The following is a 17,591-nucleotide window of genomic DNA, read 5'->3' on the forward strand; positions in this document are numbered from 1 at the left end:
CGGTATAGAGTTTAAATCACCCAGCCAAGATGAAGTCAGAATAGCAATAAATCGGCTGAAGAATAATAAAGCAGCAGGTGCCGATGGGTTAAAACCCGAACTGTTCAAAATTTGTGGTCAGATGCTGATTAGTACAATTTGGCTCGAGGAATGCATGCCCAATGAATGGAACCTCAGCATCCTGCGTCCCGTGCAAACGCTATGTGCCAACTATAGAGGAATTAGCCTTCTTCCCATCCCATATAAAGTGCTATCCAGTGTGCTGTGTGAACGATTTAAGCCAATGGTCAATGACATTATTGGACCATACCAATGCGGCTTCAGACCTAGCAAATCCACCACTGACAAGATTTTCACTCTAGGCTAAATCCTGGAAAAAAACCTACGAAAACCAGTAAGGGAAGTAGTAAAGTCGGACGGAGCCGACTATATGATACCCTTCACCATTTTGGGTATATCCAACATATGGAATCCTAACCGATGTCGGATTTTTGAAGGACCATTAATATGAAATTAAACATGTCATTCTGCAACCTATACTAAATTTTGTTCAGATATAGAGTTGCTTCTTACAAAATTATGTAAATAAATTTAAAGCAAAATATCGAAATCTAAACCGATTTTCATCGAAACTTGCCACATGTTAGGTTACATTTATTTCAGTATGTTTTGTTTTGCATTCGTCATTTCACCATTTACATAAAATCGGACGAAAATATATATGGGAGCTATATCTAAATCAGAACCGATTTTACACACATTTTTCTAGACATAAGTGAGTAGGCTATGCCAAATTTCGTGCAAATCGAAGGATATATAGGGACTTTCGATTTTCTCGAAACATGGCACACATCACTCTGGACCTAATTCAGTACTCTGTGCCAAATTTCGAGCAAATCGAAAGATATAGAGGGACAAATAAGTGAACTGTGCCAAATTTCATCCAAATCGGATCACAAATGCGACCTGTACTTTGTTAACAAAAATACATGGACGGACAGACGGATGGACACGCATAAATCGACTTAAAAAGTGATTCTATGCATATTCGCAAAAGGAACCATGTGTCTATCTCGTTTCCGTTTGCCTGTTACAAACATATGGACAAAGGCATAATACCCTGTACCACAGTGTGGTGAAGGGTATAAATACATCGACACATCATACCTATTTGTCGACTATAAAGCCGCATTCGACAGCCCAATCCGTTCAGAGGTGTTTCAAGCCATGTCTACGTTCGGCATTCCTGCAAAATTAATACGGCTATACAGGATAACTTTAAGTGGCACAAGGTCAGCAGTTATAGTCGAAAAGGACCTATCGGAGCCCTTCTATACCGAACGAGGATTCAGACAAGCTGACAGTTTGTAGTGTAATCTTTTTAACATCCTGCTGGAAAAGGTCATATGAGAGGCAAAGGTCAACAGAAATGACACTCCGTACACCAAACAACACACGTTACTCGCCTACGCCGATGACATCGACATAATGGGTCGAACATTGCGAGCGGTAACAGCTAGCTTTGAACTAATTGAGAAGGAGTCTGCCACTGAGTCTTTGGGTCTGGCAGTAAACGGCAAGAAAACCAAGCTGATGGTATCTACGCGCAAGACGTCCAGTAGACTCGGACCAACTGTGGAACTTGAGCGCTACACCTTCGATGTAGTTAAAGACTTTATATACCTTGGTACCGCCATAAATAAAACGAATGACATCAATTTTGAAATTCGCAGATGGCCAACAGATGCTACTTTAGTCTAAGTAAGCAGTTTAGGAACAAGGCCACCTCCCGCCAGACCAAACTCACACTTTACATGACGCTGATATTACCCGTGCTGTTATATGAATCTAAACCATGGGTGTTTGAGGGAAAAATTCTCCGAAAGATCTACGGGTCGATCTGCGTCCATCTGAGTCGATTTATGCATGTCTGTCCGTCTGTTGGTATTAAATTCTAATCAAAGTACAGGTCGCATTTATAATCCGATTTAGATGAAATTTGGCACAGCTCATTTGTTTGGCCCAAGGACGAACCCTATTGAAATTGGAAAAAATCGGTTCACATTTAGATATAGCTCCCATATACATTTTCGTCCGATGTAAGGTAAATGGTGCACCAAAAACCCTATATATCTGTCGATTTGCACCAAATATTGCACAATGTACTGAATTGAGCCTAGAGTGATGTCTGCAAAGTTTCGAGAAAATCCGTTCAGAATCAGATATAGCTCCCATATATAGTTTCGCCCGATTTAAGGTAAATGGTGCACCAAAGTCCCTATATATCCCTCGATTTGCACGAAATTTGGCATTGCGTACTGAATTGAGCCTATAGTGATGTCTGCAAAGTTTCGAGAAAATCCGTCCAGATTTAGATATAGCTCCCATATATAGTTTCGTCCGATTTCATGTATGTGGGACCTAAGGCAGGCGGGCCTTTTTTTCAGGGTCCAAAACTAGGAGGAGAATTAGGAGAGAATTTATTATTTTTCATATTTTCATTATCCCTTGCATATCCTTGTCAAGCATCCTCGTTTTTCCTCATATATTCATAATTCTAGGTGTTAGTTACTCTCACCATTCACCTCTCCACATACCTAGCTATTGATCCGCACACATTTTTTCCAGTAGCAAATAACCACCATCATCATTTTTATGATGTTCGTAGCATCCTTCCATGCCATGCGGCTGTGGTGGCATCCGATAAATGAAAGTCATACTTATCAACAAATCCTCGTTAAAAACGCGTTTATATACGTGTGAAGAAAAAATATCCTAAGGCTATTTTTACAAATTTTCTATGGATAGATGGTTGCAATAGGAAGACAGACAACCACACACACATAAACGAGACGAAAAAAACGCTCACACACAGGTGAGAATGCAAAAACGAGGCCTCAGGACTTTTCATATTTTATATCCTGCCATTAGTGCCGCCGAATAACGCGAACTGAAAAGCTGACAATGAAAATGGCGGTTTTGCGACCGACCATGGTCATGGCCATGGATAAAGGATAATATTATGCCCAATGTTGTCGCTGTTGTTGTTGCTGCTGGTGGTGTTCTTTTTTTTTGCTGCTGATGCTTTATGGCAGCACAAAGGTGTTGCGTAGTTTTGTGGTCTGCCATGGCATGCCAATGGCTGGCCGGCTGGTTGGATGGCACGTCTAAGTTAAATCATGGCCAGCAAATCAGGTGTAAATTGAGACCATTAATCTGATTGTGGTTTTATGCACAAATTATAATCGTTATTAATAGGGATTAATAATTTTTGAAAAAAAACCTTCAAATGATAATAGGTCTGTTCGGCTGCATATTTTATTGGTGGTTAGGGTGATAAAGGATAAATGGAGGATCCTTCCATTCATTGTTGTAATACAATTCCATAAAGGAGCTTAATTTAATTTCATTCCCTTTCTTATCATTTCTATTTCATTTGAGCTGATTCGGCGTGAGTGTGTATGTTTCACTATCCTTATTAAGGACAATCAATGCTTAAAAAGGACTTGACTATTAGCACAACAATACATCCAATTATCACAAGATGAACATAGACACACACACACACTCACTCACCCACACACAAAAGCACACATTCCGTCATTTATTCCATTGAATGACAATCAATCATAATGACACCACCCCCATCCACAGCCTCCGCCAAATTCCACGAAGCAGCGAAGCGGGCATACTTATGTTTCATTTGAATAGCCCAAAAAGGACACATTCGCAATTCGGGCTGCCATCAACACCATTTATGGCATTCATTCATTCAGTCAGTCATTCATTCAATTCATTCCATTCAGCAGTCAACATGTGCTAAGTCCTTCTGCGTATCCTGCAATTTTGCTATGTAACAGATATCATTCAGAACATTGCTGGTCGGCTGGCTGGCTGTCCTATGATTATGAATATTTTAGAGAACACACACACACATACCTACTCACACACCATGTTTAGTTATTCACAAATCGATATCCGTTGCTATTTCCAAAATGCAAACAAAAGGCTGATGAGGGGTGGGAAGTGAGGAAATAAACCACTATCCTTCGATATGGCCGAAGAAATGAGAAATTCACTCACGCCAAGAACATATTTCAAGACGATGTTTGTAATAAATTTCGAATATTTACATTTTCGGATATTTTCAACGTGTTGATATTTTGACAGGGTGTTGAGTGGGGGGAGGGGGAAATAGAAGAAATTGTCTGTGACAAACAATCTGTTTTTTTTAATTCCACGTCTCTAATAGGTCCTTGAAAACATATTTTTAATAAATCCAGGCCTCCAATAGGTCCTTAAAAATATATTTTTAATAAATCCAGATATTAACCAGTGAGCAGAGCTGTATAGTCAGACGGGGCTGACCATACGTTACCCTACACAACTACAACGAAGTTCTAACTTTCTGCGAATGTTTATTCCGAGCCTGGCCAATATTTCGTGACATTTGCACCCTCTTGCCCGATTAGAGTGTCTGTGACAAAAAATCTGTTTTTTTTTTAATTCCACGTCTCTAATAGGTCCTTGAAAATATATTTTTAATAAATCCTGGCCTCCAGTAGGTCCTTGAAAATATATTTTTTAATAAATCCAGACGTTAACCAGTAAGCTGAGCAGTATAGTCGGACGGGGCCGATCATACGATACCTTACGCAACTGCGACGGAGTTCTAACTTTCTGCAAATGTTTATTTCGAGCCTGGCCAATATTTCGTGACATTTGCACCCTCTTGCCCGATTAGAGGTCAACAGCACCTCTTCCATATCCTGACATATTTTCCGAATATTTCTAATATTCAGTACAGCCCTTCTAATTACTTGTCCAGATTGCCTTCACCGTGGGTTGTATGGTGATGTTCGGCTTATAACTGTGGCCTATAGATCGATTCGAAAAATACAAAAAAAAAACAGTGAGCGGAGCAGTATAGTCGGACGGGGCCGACCATATAATGCCCTACACAACTACCACGAAAAGCAAACTTTCTGCGGTTCTATATTCTGAGACTGGGCAATATTTCGTGCTATTTGCACCCTCTTGATCGATTATAGGTCAACAACTTCACTTTCTAAGCCTGGCATATTTTCCAAAATTTTGTTATTCAAGTGAATTTTTACGCCGTAAAAATCTTCACTTTAGGTTTTGGTTGATTTGATCCTCGGAATATTGACCGATCATCATCTAAACAGCCGCTCTAAGTATTTTGTCCGATCGCCTTCACCTTGTAAAATATGTGATGTTCTGCGTATAATAATTGCCTTCAGAGCGTCTAGAAAATCGGACAAAATTAAAGTTTTCGCCTAAAACTATAGGCGCCGTCCTTGACCATAATCGGAACTTCATGTACAATTTCAAAGCGATCAGCGCGACATTTCCGTCCTCCATTGGAGTAATAGTAATACTAGGCACATAGTCACCTTTGCCTAATTACGGATAACTCCCACATCAGAGTACATACAACCACATAAGTGGTATCAATTCAAAGGTTAATCACTATTCTTGGATATACTATCAACTTCTCGGGTCTAGGACTTTCAGGTGCAAGTATATACCCCATAGAATACAAATTTTGTAATTTTTCACACAAAATTCAGGGTTCATTTGACCCGCTAAATATTGACCGATCATTATCACAATAGGCAAGCTTATTCTTTGGTCCGATCCCCTTCTCCATGTAGAATTTCACAATGTTCGGGCTATAACTGCGGCCTCTGGAGCGACCAGAAAAACCGACAAAAATTATGTATTTGGTCCATTTCATCCCCTAAATATTAAACGATCTTCATCAAAAACAATAGGGGCCTTCATTGGGCAGAACCCATCCTACATGCAAAATTTCGTGAAGATTGGTCCATAACTATGGCCTGTATCGTGTTTACACATTATAACTCCTGGAGCTGCACAAAGCTATAATACCCTGACAACATATTTGTGTAGGGTATAATCAGATGTTAAATTGTAAACAAAGTACAGGTCGCATTGGTTGAAATTTGGCAAAGGTCACTTATTTGGCCCAAGGACGAACCCTATTGAAATTGGAAAAAATCGCCTCAGATATAGATATAGCACCCATACAAGTTTCCTGAAAATCGGTTCAGATTTAAATATAGCTCCCATATATATTTTCGTCCGATTTAATGTAAACGGTCCCTATATGTTTGTCGATGTGCACGAAATTTGGCACAGCCTAATAATTTAGCTCTAGAATGATGTGAGTTAAGTTTCCTGAAAATCGGTTCAGATTTATGTATAGCTCCCATATATATTTTCTTCCGATTTAATGTTTAATGGTGTACCAAAGTCCCTATTTATCTTTCGATGTGCACGAAATTTGGCATAGCCTAATGATTTGGGTCTAGAATGATGAGTGGTAAGTTTCAGGAAATCGGTTCAGATTTAAATATAGCTCCCATATATATTGGTATACCAATTTTCATATATATCTTTGGATTTGGATACGTATAAAATGATGTGTGTTAGGTTTCTTGAAAATCGGTTCAGATTTATATATAGCTCCCATACATATTTTCTTCCGATTTAATGTAAATGGTGTACCAAAGTCCCTATATATCTTTCGATGTGCACGAAAATTGGCACAGCCTAATGATTTAGATCTAGAATGATGTGTGTTAAGTTTCCTGAAAATCGGTTCAGAATTATATATAGCTCCCATATATATTCGTCCGATTTAAGGCGAATGGGGCACCAAAGCCCCTATATATCTTTCGATTTGCACTGAATTAAGCTTAGAATGAGGTCTGTTAAGTTTCGTGAAAATCGGTTCAGATTTAGATATAGCTCCCATATATATTTTCGTCCGATTTAAGGTAAATGGTGTACCAAGGTCCCTATATATCTCTTGATTTGCCGAACGTAGACATGTGTGTTAAGTTTCGTAAAAATCGGTTCAGAAGATCACGTTCCAAGATGTTATTTTCTACTTGGTCTTTTCATCTAATTCGTGGCCTTCCCCTTCTACGGAAACCATCAGTAGGCTCATTTTTATATGCCTTTTGAGCTGGGGCATTTTCATTCATCCGCACAACTTGGCCTAGCCACCGTAGTCGCTGCAGCTCAATACGACTGACTTTGTCGATGTCTGCGTATAGATTGTAAAGCCCGTCGACGCAGATCGGCCCGTAGTTCTTTCTTTCAAACACCCCAAGAGCTGCCTCATCTCAAGCTTCAGATCTATATAACAGCACGGGTAGTATCAGCGTCTTGAAAAGTGTGAGTTTGGTCTGTCGGGAGATGGCCTGTTGGTCATCACAATCCTTCTCCGAAATTCAAAACTAATGTCATCCGTTTTATATATGGCGGTACCATGGTATATAAAATCTATAACTACCTCGAAGCTGTAGTTTTCAAGTTCCACAGTTGGTCCGAGTCTACGGACTCCTCCTCAATTTGTTCAAAGGTGGATGTTACCGCTCGCAATGTTCGACCCATTATATCGATCTCATTGGCGTAGGCGAGTAACATGTGTTGTTTGGTGTGCAGATTGCCATTTTGTTCCCCGTTTGCCTCTCGTATGACCTTTTCCAGCAGGAAGTTAGAAAGACCGCACGACAAACTGTCACCTTCGGTATTGAAGGGCTCCGATAGGTCCTTTCCTACTTTAACTGCTGACCTTGTGCCACTTAAAGTTATCCTGCATATCCGTATTAATTTTGCAGGAATGCCGAACGTAAACATGGCTTTAAACACCTCTGAACGGATAGGGCTGTCGAATACGGCTTTATAGTCGAAAAATAGGTGGTATGTGTCGATGTGTTTTTCGTTTTTCGGCTCAGAGTGAAGATCTGGTCAATGGTGTATTTGCCAGGTCTGAAGCCGAATTGGTATGGTCCGATGATGTCATTGACCATTGGCTTCAATCGTTCACACAGCACACTGGATAGCACTTTTTATGCGATGGGAAGGAAACTTATTCCTCTATAGTTGGCACATATCGACTTGTCTCGTTTTTGTGCACGGGACACAGGACGCTGAGGTTCCAATCATTGGACATGCATTCTTCTAGCCAAATTGTATTAATCAGCTAGTGCATGTACTAATCAGCTGGTGCATGCTTCTTGAATAGTTCGGCTGGTAACCCATCGGCTCCTGCTGCTTTATTGTTCTTCAGCCGATTGATTGGTATTCTGACTTCACCTTGGCTTGGTGGTATATACTCTATACCGTCATATCTTATTGGTTTTGGGGTATCTTCTTCAACGCCACTATTTGATAGTAGAAGCTTTTCAAAATACTCCTTACAGACCCTCAAGACGCTGTCTGTATCTGTCACCAGGTTTCCTTCTTCATCTATAAAGGAGGATGTGCCTGCACCAAAGCCTTCGGTTTGGTGTTTTACTCGTTTGTAAAATTTCCGAACTTCATTCTGACTCCTGTACATCTCGATTTGCTCACGCTCACGTTTTTCTTGTTATTTCTTCTTTTTTTCTGAAAACACGTTTCTTCTCTCTCCTTTTCTCCCAATAATTCTCCATCACGTTACGTGTTGCTACAGTCTGCAGGGTTGTCCTATACGCTGCGTTTTTTACATTAGTAGCATTTCCACACTCCTGATCGTACCATGGTTTCTTGGTGGTGGTTTTTGGTACCCAAGTGTTGGTTTTCCTGCAGTTTGTAGGGAGTGGGCAATTACTTGGCATGTTGCTTCTATACTATTATCGGGACAAGAAGTGCTTTCTTCAAGCAGATGGGTAAGTTGAGCGGAGTAGGCCTCGGCTACCTGTTGTGTTTGCAGTTTTTCAACGTCGAGTTTCCGTGTTGTGTTACATCGCACCTTTGCTGCTACATTAAGACGGGTGCGTACCTTGGCTGCCACAAGGTAATGGTCCGAATCGATGTTCGCTCCTCGTATCGATTGGACGTCTAAAACACTGGATGAATGCCTTCCGTCTTTCACAACATGTTTTTTTTTTAACATCCTCACCCTATGTTTTTTTAAAAAATATTTTCAATAAATCCTCTCTGTTTTGATCCTTTGAATAATTTTATTTCCTTTTTATTATTTTCCCCCCTTTTGGTATTCATGTTTCAAATTTTTTCACTAAATGACTTGGCATGGAAATACGTCACGTTGAGTGTGATTATTACGATTTATTTACTTTTTTTCATCTGCGTGATTTCAGAATAACTCCATGGCGTGACTTCATTTTTTATTTCCATTTCCATGTGCCACAGCTACAAAATAGGAGAAGAAGAAAAAAATCCGCACAAAAAAAGAAATTGAAGACGTTTGCCGTTTCTACAATTTTTCTGCCAACCATGCAATTTCTTGTGACTGGCCAAGAGAAATGTCATGTAGCTGACAAGTAGAGATTGCAACTTACAATGGTCAGACGTCAAATGTTTCGTCACGGACTCCAGCAGTCAGCAACAATATCATCGTCGTCGTTGTTGGCTGTTATCCTTGTCGGCGTCAGGAGCAGTAGCAGGCAGCATCGCCATCATCATCATCATTTACAACCATTGTCCTGTCACATTGGTGTACAACACCTGGCTGGATGGCATGGCGGACTGGGTGGCAGTAAATGTTTTCATGCATTTCTTTCATAGTTCATTGCATTCTTTGGCGGATGGCGGCTGAGTGGGGAGAGAGGGGGAATTCTCTTTGTCCAGCCTGAGTCGCAGGAAGTCAGTCAGTTGTTCATCATGTATTTTCTTTTTCATTTGTTGTATATCGGCCATTCAGCAACAACAGCAACCCCCAGCCCTGCTGTTGTGGATGCCATTTAATATGGTCACAACTTTTCTGTTGCATACTTTTAGGCGGTTGTTTTGCTCCATTGCCTTTTGCCGATATAGATTTGCAAGTTTGCAGTCAGTCAGCTACTGTCTGTCATTTACCTCGTCGCACACACACAAACACCCACACAGACACACACATACACGGACACACACAAAAAATGCAATCAACTCTCATTTAACAGCATCATTTGTCACTTGAGTTTATGGCAAAAGTATCCTGTCGAGTAGCTGTTGTAACACTTATTGTTGCATTTTTTATGGCCAGCATAAGCTGTTGATTGTTGTTGCAACACTACCCGCCCCGAACTTCCTGTCATAGACCTACAATTCTCATCCAAATAACAAAAATGTTCCATTGGGTAACAACAATGGCCTTTGGATAAGCATTTCTCCTCGGGGCCCGGGCAATGGGGGGAGGTTCCTCCAGGGGGCCTGCCATGATGGACATGATGAACTCCAGTCTATTTCGTTTACAAATAGAAATTTAATTTATTTTTTCAAATTTTTTCCCTTCGTGTTGACTGGCGGATTTACCAGGGACAATGACAACACACACACATACTTACATACATTATTAATATTAATGATTTTGTTGTTATTTATTGTTGACTAAATGACAATATTGAAATGATTAGATATTATTTTGCATGGAATAAAGGGATATGAACGAGAAAAGAGCGAGAGAGAGAGAATGGGGTAGGGCGAAGAGGAACATGTAATACATTAGGGCAATCATGTCAAAATAAATAGGATTGGATTAAATTGAATTTAATGACAATATTTTTCTAAAAAATATTTTTTATGGACAAACACAAGCCGTGGATTTAAAAAAAAAATATTTTTTATGGACAAGGCATGGATTTTTCAAAAAATATTTTTTATAGACCAACACAAGGCGTGGATGTTGGAAATAAATGTGTTCAGTTCAAACGTTTATTCCAAAAGATAAAAATAATATGATACTAACACAAAACACAATATGAAAGTCAAGGCCTACTATAAGTAAAAATTTTTTTTTTGACTACAAAGTGTATTCCCTGCAGGTATATTTTCAACACTTCCCTCCACCATAATATGGAGGGTATATTAATTTTGGTTTTCCATTTGTAACGCATCGAAATAATCATTTCCGACCCTATAAAGTATATATATTCTTGATCAGCGTAAAATTCTATGACGATCTAATCATGTCCGTCTGTCTGTTATAATCACTCTAGCGTCTAAACGAATTGAGATAGAGCGCCAAAATTTTGCATAGAGTCGTCTTTTGTCTGCAGGCAGGTCAAGTTCGAAGTTTTTCAACCGAATTCGCTGAAATTTGTTAAAATGGGTTCTTTTTGGATACCAAATTTCTCCACTAATAATTATACATATAGGTCCACTTTTTTTGGTAGCCCCCATATAACGGTACCTACCAATTTTCAGTTTTTGGGGGTTTTTTATCGTATTTTTTCACCGAATTTGCTATAATTTAGTACTTTGAGTTCTTATTGGGTATCAAATCTCTCCACAAAAAATTATAAATATAGGTCCATTTTTTCAGGTAGCCTTCATATAAGGGTACCCCCAATTTTAGGTATTTTGGGGTTCTTGAGCACGTTTTTCAACCGAATTCGCTGAAATTTGGTAAAATGGGTTCTTTTTGTATACCAAATTTCTCCACTAATAATTATACATATAGGTCCACTTTTTCTGGTAGCCCCCATATAACGGTATCCCCCAAATTTCCATATTTTGGCGATTTTGATCGCATTTTTTCATCGAATTGGCTGTTATTTAGTATTTTGAGTTCTTATTGGGTAGCAAATTTCTCCACTAAAAATTATAAATATAGGTCCATTTTTTCGGATAGCCCCCATATAAGGGTACCCCAAATTTTCGGTATTTTTGGGTTCTTGAGCGTGTTTTTCAACCGAATTCGCTGAAATTTGGTAAAATGGGTTCTTTTTGGATACCAAATTTCTCCACTAATAATTATACATATAGGTCCACTTATTTTCAGTTTTTGGGGGGTTTTTACCGGATTTTTTCACCGAATTACTATAGTTTAGTACTTTGTTCTTATTGGATATCAAATCTCTCCACTAAAAATTATAAATATAGGTAAATTTTTTTGGGTAGCCCCCATATAAGGGTATCCTCCAATTTTCGGTATTTTGTAATTTGGTATTTTGTAATCGTATATGGTAACAAATCTCCCTACCAAAAATTATTAATATTCACCTCCTTTTAGGGGTAGTCCCCTAATAACACCCTTTCTTATTTTAAAATATTTAGCTGATTTTTTCCGCGTGTTGAGGTGTTCCCATATAGCTGTAGTCCACCATAGTAGGGAGGTTATTCGGTAGACGAAATTTTCAGAAATTTTTCAGTTCATGAACTGTATCGACCCGCATTTAGGACCAGGTCCTATATAAAACATCCTCCATATTTAATATTTAGCATGATGGACGGTATTGGGATTCAAAACTAAAATAATAGCTTGGAACTTGAGCTACATCGGCCCTTAATTAGGCCTAACACCTTATATAATGAAAACAGCAAGTAGTTTGCTAATTCCTACACAATGTTGTCAATATTGGTCCCGCTTTAGTATGCCTATTTTTAGGATTTTATACACTTGTTTCACCGTACCATGCGTTAATAATATATGTCAACATTTAAGGGTTTTGAAATTTTAGGAAACCCCCCATTGAAATTGCTGAATTTTCTATTTGGTTTACAACAATCGATTGGAAGAATTATCGTTATATGTTTGTTCCCTATGTATTCATTTCAAAAAATTTTCAGTATTTCTATGGTGGAGTGTATCCAAAGTTCGGCCCGGCCGAACTTAACGCTTTTTTACTTGTTTAGATTATCATATTCAACTTGCATCGCTTTCTTCATTCGTCCGATTTTCCACAATTCATGGCTTCTTCGAGTGTTTGAGGTACAAATTCTATTTCATCAGATAATCCACTCACCCCATTGAAATGCTTCCTAGGCCTTTCTCTATTTCCATCTCGAATTATCCTTGGTCTTCCAGGACCTATTCTCTGATCTCCTCGATTCACAATTTCTTCTAAATCATTATTATCCTCAGCAATTTGTTGAATAGTAACTTCGTCCTCTACTGTAGTACCATTATTCTCTTGTTCGGTGTTAAAATCTTCTTCCTGATCTTCAATTCCATCTGAATCCGGATTAATTTCGGGCATATCTAAACCTTGTTCGTTTTCGTTATCTAAAACCAATCTTGCCCCGTTTTGAACACTGCTGGAATTTTGAAGACCACTTTCATCAAAGATTAAGTTACGTCTCTCAATAACGGTTTGAGTACTACTATCGTATAAGCGATATGCCTTTGCAACTAGTGAATAGCCAATCATTATATATTGCTTCCCCTTGGGATCGAATTTCTTTCCTTTATTCAAAGCCACAGCACATGCAAAGTTTAGATGCTCATATTTGTAGTGCCATAACATAATTTTGTTGCTTGCTGCATTCAAACGATGATGACGTTTCTTGTTTACCACAAACAGACTATCTTCTTTCCTTGCTTTTAAGGTGACAAAATCATCAGTGTTCTTCATTTCTATGCCATGCGAAAATTGATGTATTGCCTTTCTCGACAGCCTTACTTAGTGATATAAAATTTCCGTGAAGATCCGGTGCATACAGAACGTCTTTTAAACGGACTTCACACTCTGCATTTATAACCAATTCACCTTTTCCAATAGCAGTTATGAAAGTATTACCAGCCAGATATATTTTCTCATTGCACTCTTAAAATTCTGTGAACAAATCACGACTATTGCACATGTGCGATGTTGCATCGCTGTCTACACACCAAACATCACTCTTAAGTAGGCCACACACCTCAAACATGTGCGTTCGATCGGTGTGAAGCTCCTAGCCCACACACGTCAAACGGATCCATTAAACTTCATTTCATATTTATTTTTGAAGCGTGAAGATGGACCGCGATAGTGATGACGGAAAAAAGATGAAAGATTTTTATTTAATATAAATGTATTAAATACTTTTACTTTATTCCGGGAAAAAACATTTTTATTTGGCACACAGTAGAATATGTGTAAAAATATCAAAAAATCTTCCAAATACATATGTATTGCATTTGTCCGCTGATCCGCACTCCACGAAATTTCTCAACAAATGAGAAAATATCCACACACCAGGCCACAGACGTCAAACATGTGCGCGTCGCACAACGAAAAATTAAAAATTTTTAATTTCTTTCGATCGGTGTGCGCACCGGCAAATCGGTGTGAACACCGTACCACACACGTCAAACATTGCTTCGATTCACACCGATCGAACGCACATGTTTGACGTGTGTGGGCCACTTTAAATCCACCAGATGCTGCCAACATTGCACTTGAACGAAAAATCCCGAAAAATCGTTTTTGAACTCCGAGCTTTCCTTCTTGACAAATGTTTTCTTCTGTTGAGAGCTTCCAAATCCCTGCTGTATATTACCAGCTTCGAATGAGGTATTCGTATTTGCACGACGTTCACCTTCTTCTAGTAACTTTAATTGTAAAGCATGGAACGTCGGCAACATGTCTCGAGTTTCCATTCCAACTATAAAATTCTCCCAACTCGACAGAAAAATAATTACTATGAGCTCATCCTGCAACTCTATTGCTATGTCGGCCAATTTCTCTACGATGTTTTAAAATTTTTCCACATACGAAGCCATATCTTTGCTTTCCATCATTTTTAAATACATAAGCTTATTAAAAAGCATCACCTTTTGAACTGGCCCTTTTGGCTTGTAAATTTCAGCTAATTTCTTCCAAGCTTCCGCTGACACCTTACATTTCTTTATGTGATTAAGTTGGCTGCCCTTAACGCTCAGAATTGTCAACGCCAACGCCTTTGCATAGCGTCTTACCCATTCCTCCTTTTGTTCCCTTGACTATATTGGGTCGCAATCTTAGGTCCCACTCGCATACTTCCACAGCTCGTTATGTGCCACCTTTTCATATGCATTTGGTAGGAATCATAATTCCCTTCATCCTATTTGTAAACCATTCATCACACTGTGGTACAGGGTATTATGTCTTTGTGCATATGTTTGTAACAGGCAAAAGGGAACGAGATAGACACATGGTTCCTTTTGAGAATATGCAGAGAATAATTTTCTGCGTCGATTTACGCATAACCGTCAGTCCATATATTTTTGTGAACAACAGGTCACATTTATGATCCGATTTGGATGAAATTTGGCATAGGTCACTTATTTGGCCCAAGGACAAACCCTATTGAAATTGGGGAAAATCGGTTCAGATTTAGATATATCTCCCATATATATTTTCGTCCAATTTAATGTAAACGGTCCCTATATATTTTTCGATTTGCGCGAAATTTGGTACAGCGGAAATTTGGTACACAGTACAGGTCGCATTTATAATCCAAATTGGATGAAATTTGGCATAGGTCACTTATTCAGGTACAGCGAAATTTGGTACAGCGTAATGAATTAGGTCTAGAATGATGTGTGCAAAGTTTCGTGAAAACAGTTCCAGATTTAGATATAGCTCCCATATATAGTTTCGTCCGATTTTATGTAAATGGTGCACCAAAGTCCCTATATATCTTTCGATTTGCACGAAATTTGGCACAGGGAAATGAATTAGGTCTAGAATGATATGTGTTAAGTTTCGTGAAAATCGGACAAGATTTAGGTATAGCTCCCATATATATTTTCATCCGATTTAATGTAATGGGTGTACCAAAGTCCTTATTTATCTTTCGATTTGCAAATTTGGCACAGCGTAATGAATAAGGTGTAGAATGATGTGTGCAGGGTGGCGTAGGGTATGATAGATACCACGCAACGGCTCTGATTGGCTTTAACATGGCGAAGTCCTGGCTTATCTGGGTCCCTCTTTCATCTCAACTGTTGACACTGACCTCTTCGCGGTGTCACCTGGGGTAGCTATTTTCATCACCCGTTGAAATAGTGAGCTAATATATGCCGCGAGTTCACCCATAGGAATTATAAAAAAATGGGTTGAGGCGTCGGGTTAGTTGCCCACACTCGGTTAACCGAACCTACTATGAAAAAGCAAAGAAAAAGAAAACCAATGTAGCAGCAAAGGTGCGATCTAACACAATACGGAAACTCGACGTCGAAAAGCTGCAAACACAACAGGTAGCCGATGCCTACTCCTACTCGAGGCCACTTGGATTTCTCCTGATCGAACAACGAGAAATCAAATCGATCATGTTGTGATAGACGGAAGGCATTAATCCAGTGTTTTAGACATCCGATCGATCCGAAGAGCAAATATCGATTACCTTGGTATCACCAGTACACTTGGACCAACTGTGGAACTTGAGAACTACAGCTTCGAGGTAGTTAAAGATTTTAGATACCTTAGTACTGTCTTAAATAAAACGAATAACATCAGTTTTGAAATTCGGAGAAGGATAGTGATGGCCAACAGATGCTACTATGGCCTGAGTAAGGAACTCTACAAGACGCTGATACTACCTGTGCTGTTATATGGATCTGAAGCATGGGTACTTGCGCAAGCAGATGAGGCAGCTCTTGGAGTGTTTGAGAGAAAAATTCTCCGAAAGATCTATGGGCCGATCTGCGCCATGAGTTGTACCAGCTATTCTCGGATATCGACATTGTTAGACGTATTGAGCTGCAGCGACTACGTTGGCTAGGTCATGTTGTGAGAATAGATGAAGATGCCCCAGCCCAGAAGGCATATAAAAGCGAACCAGCTGATGGTTCACGCAGAAGGGGAAGGCCACGAATAAGATGGAAAGACCAAGTGGAAGACAACATTACCAAATATGGTCTTTCAAATTGAAATAACTGCGCAAAAGACCGACACGACTGGAAATCTTTTTTTTCGCTCGGCTTATGAAACTAAAGTTATGCCCACGAGTCACGCCCCGTCGTCATCCAGCGATCGTGAGCAAACATCTCCTACAGATGCGGGTGCTTTGGCATCTATAGTCGAGGGTATCGCTACAAGCACTCAGCCAACAGGCACAAACAAATTAGACTTCGATCACCACCGGGTAGGTGAAAGCCTGACCCAACCTTCAGAGGCAGGTTGAGACTCAAATTCTAACTCCGATTCTGACCAAGAATGTAAGACCGATATAACCGTCCTAAAATGCCGGAAGAGCGAAGAGGCCGATAGGATGGTGGAAGAAGTGAGCAAGGATATAGCGAAGCTCACGACAAAGAGAAAGCGGCTATATGTGACACAAAGGCGAAAACTAGCCAGGATGAAACGGAGAAACAAAATCAAACAGGAACGGGATGCTCAGAAGGATAAGCCTGACCTTCCCTCCACGTCCTCGGAAGCGGCTCAGAGGATAAGCAGACCACTGCCAAAACTGCAAAAAAGAAAAAGAGCTTCACGTCGACCGATAGCAAGAGAAGGCTAAGCATGACCCCTATTCAAGGAGGCTGTCCACAGAATCCATCGACTGAGGGTGGCGTAGCTAGCTCTAATATCGAGAAGACGGGCGCTACACCGAAATCTTCCGTCAAGACTGGGAATCCCAAAAGAAACACCCGGCCTTCGCGTAAGAGGAAGGCAGTACCAACAATCGGTAAGGAGCCGCCGTCTTATGCAAAGGTTACCAGAAGGCGCTACAGGGACGAGCTCTGTTACGCAGTAATCGATGGACGTAGTGCGTCCGGTAAACTTAAAAAGGAGACACATGAGGAGGTGATGAATGCGGTCAACAAAAAGATCATGGAGCACCTGCAGCAAAGAGGAGAGCTGCGAATTCAAGAAGACTTAGCTGCGAATTCAAAGGGGACTTCCTAATGCTGGAGGTCGAGTCCT

Source organism: Musca vetustissima, unplaced genomic scaffold, assembly GCF_032173495.1.
Source record: "Musca vetustissima isolate MV318-11 ecotype Yass unplaced genomic scaffold, APGP_CSIRO_Mvet_v1 utg13362, whole genome shotgun sequence".
NCBI lineage: Eukaryota > Metazoa > Arthropoda > Insecta > Diptera > Muscidae > Musca > Musca vetustissima.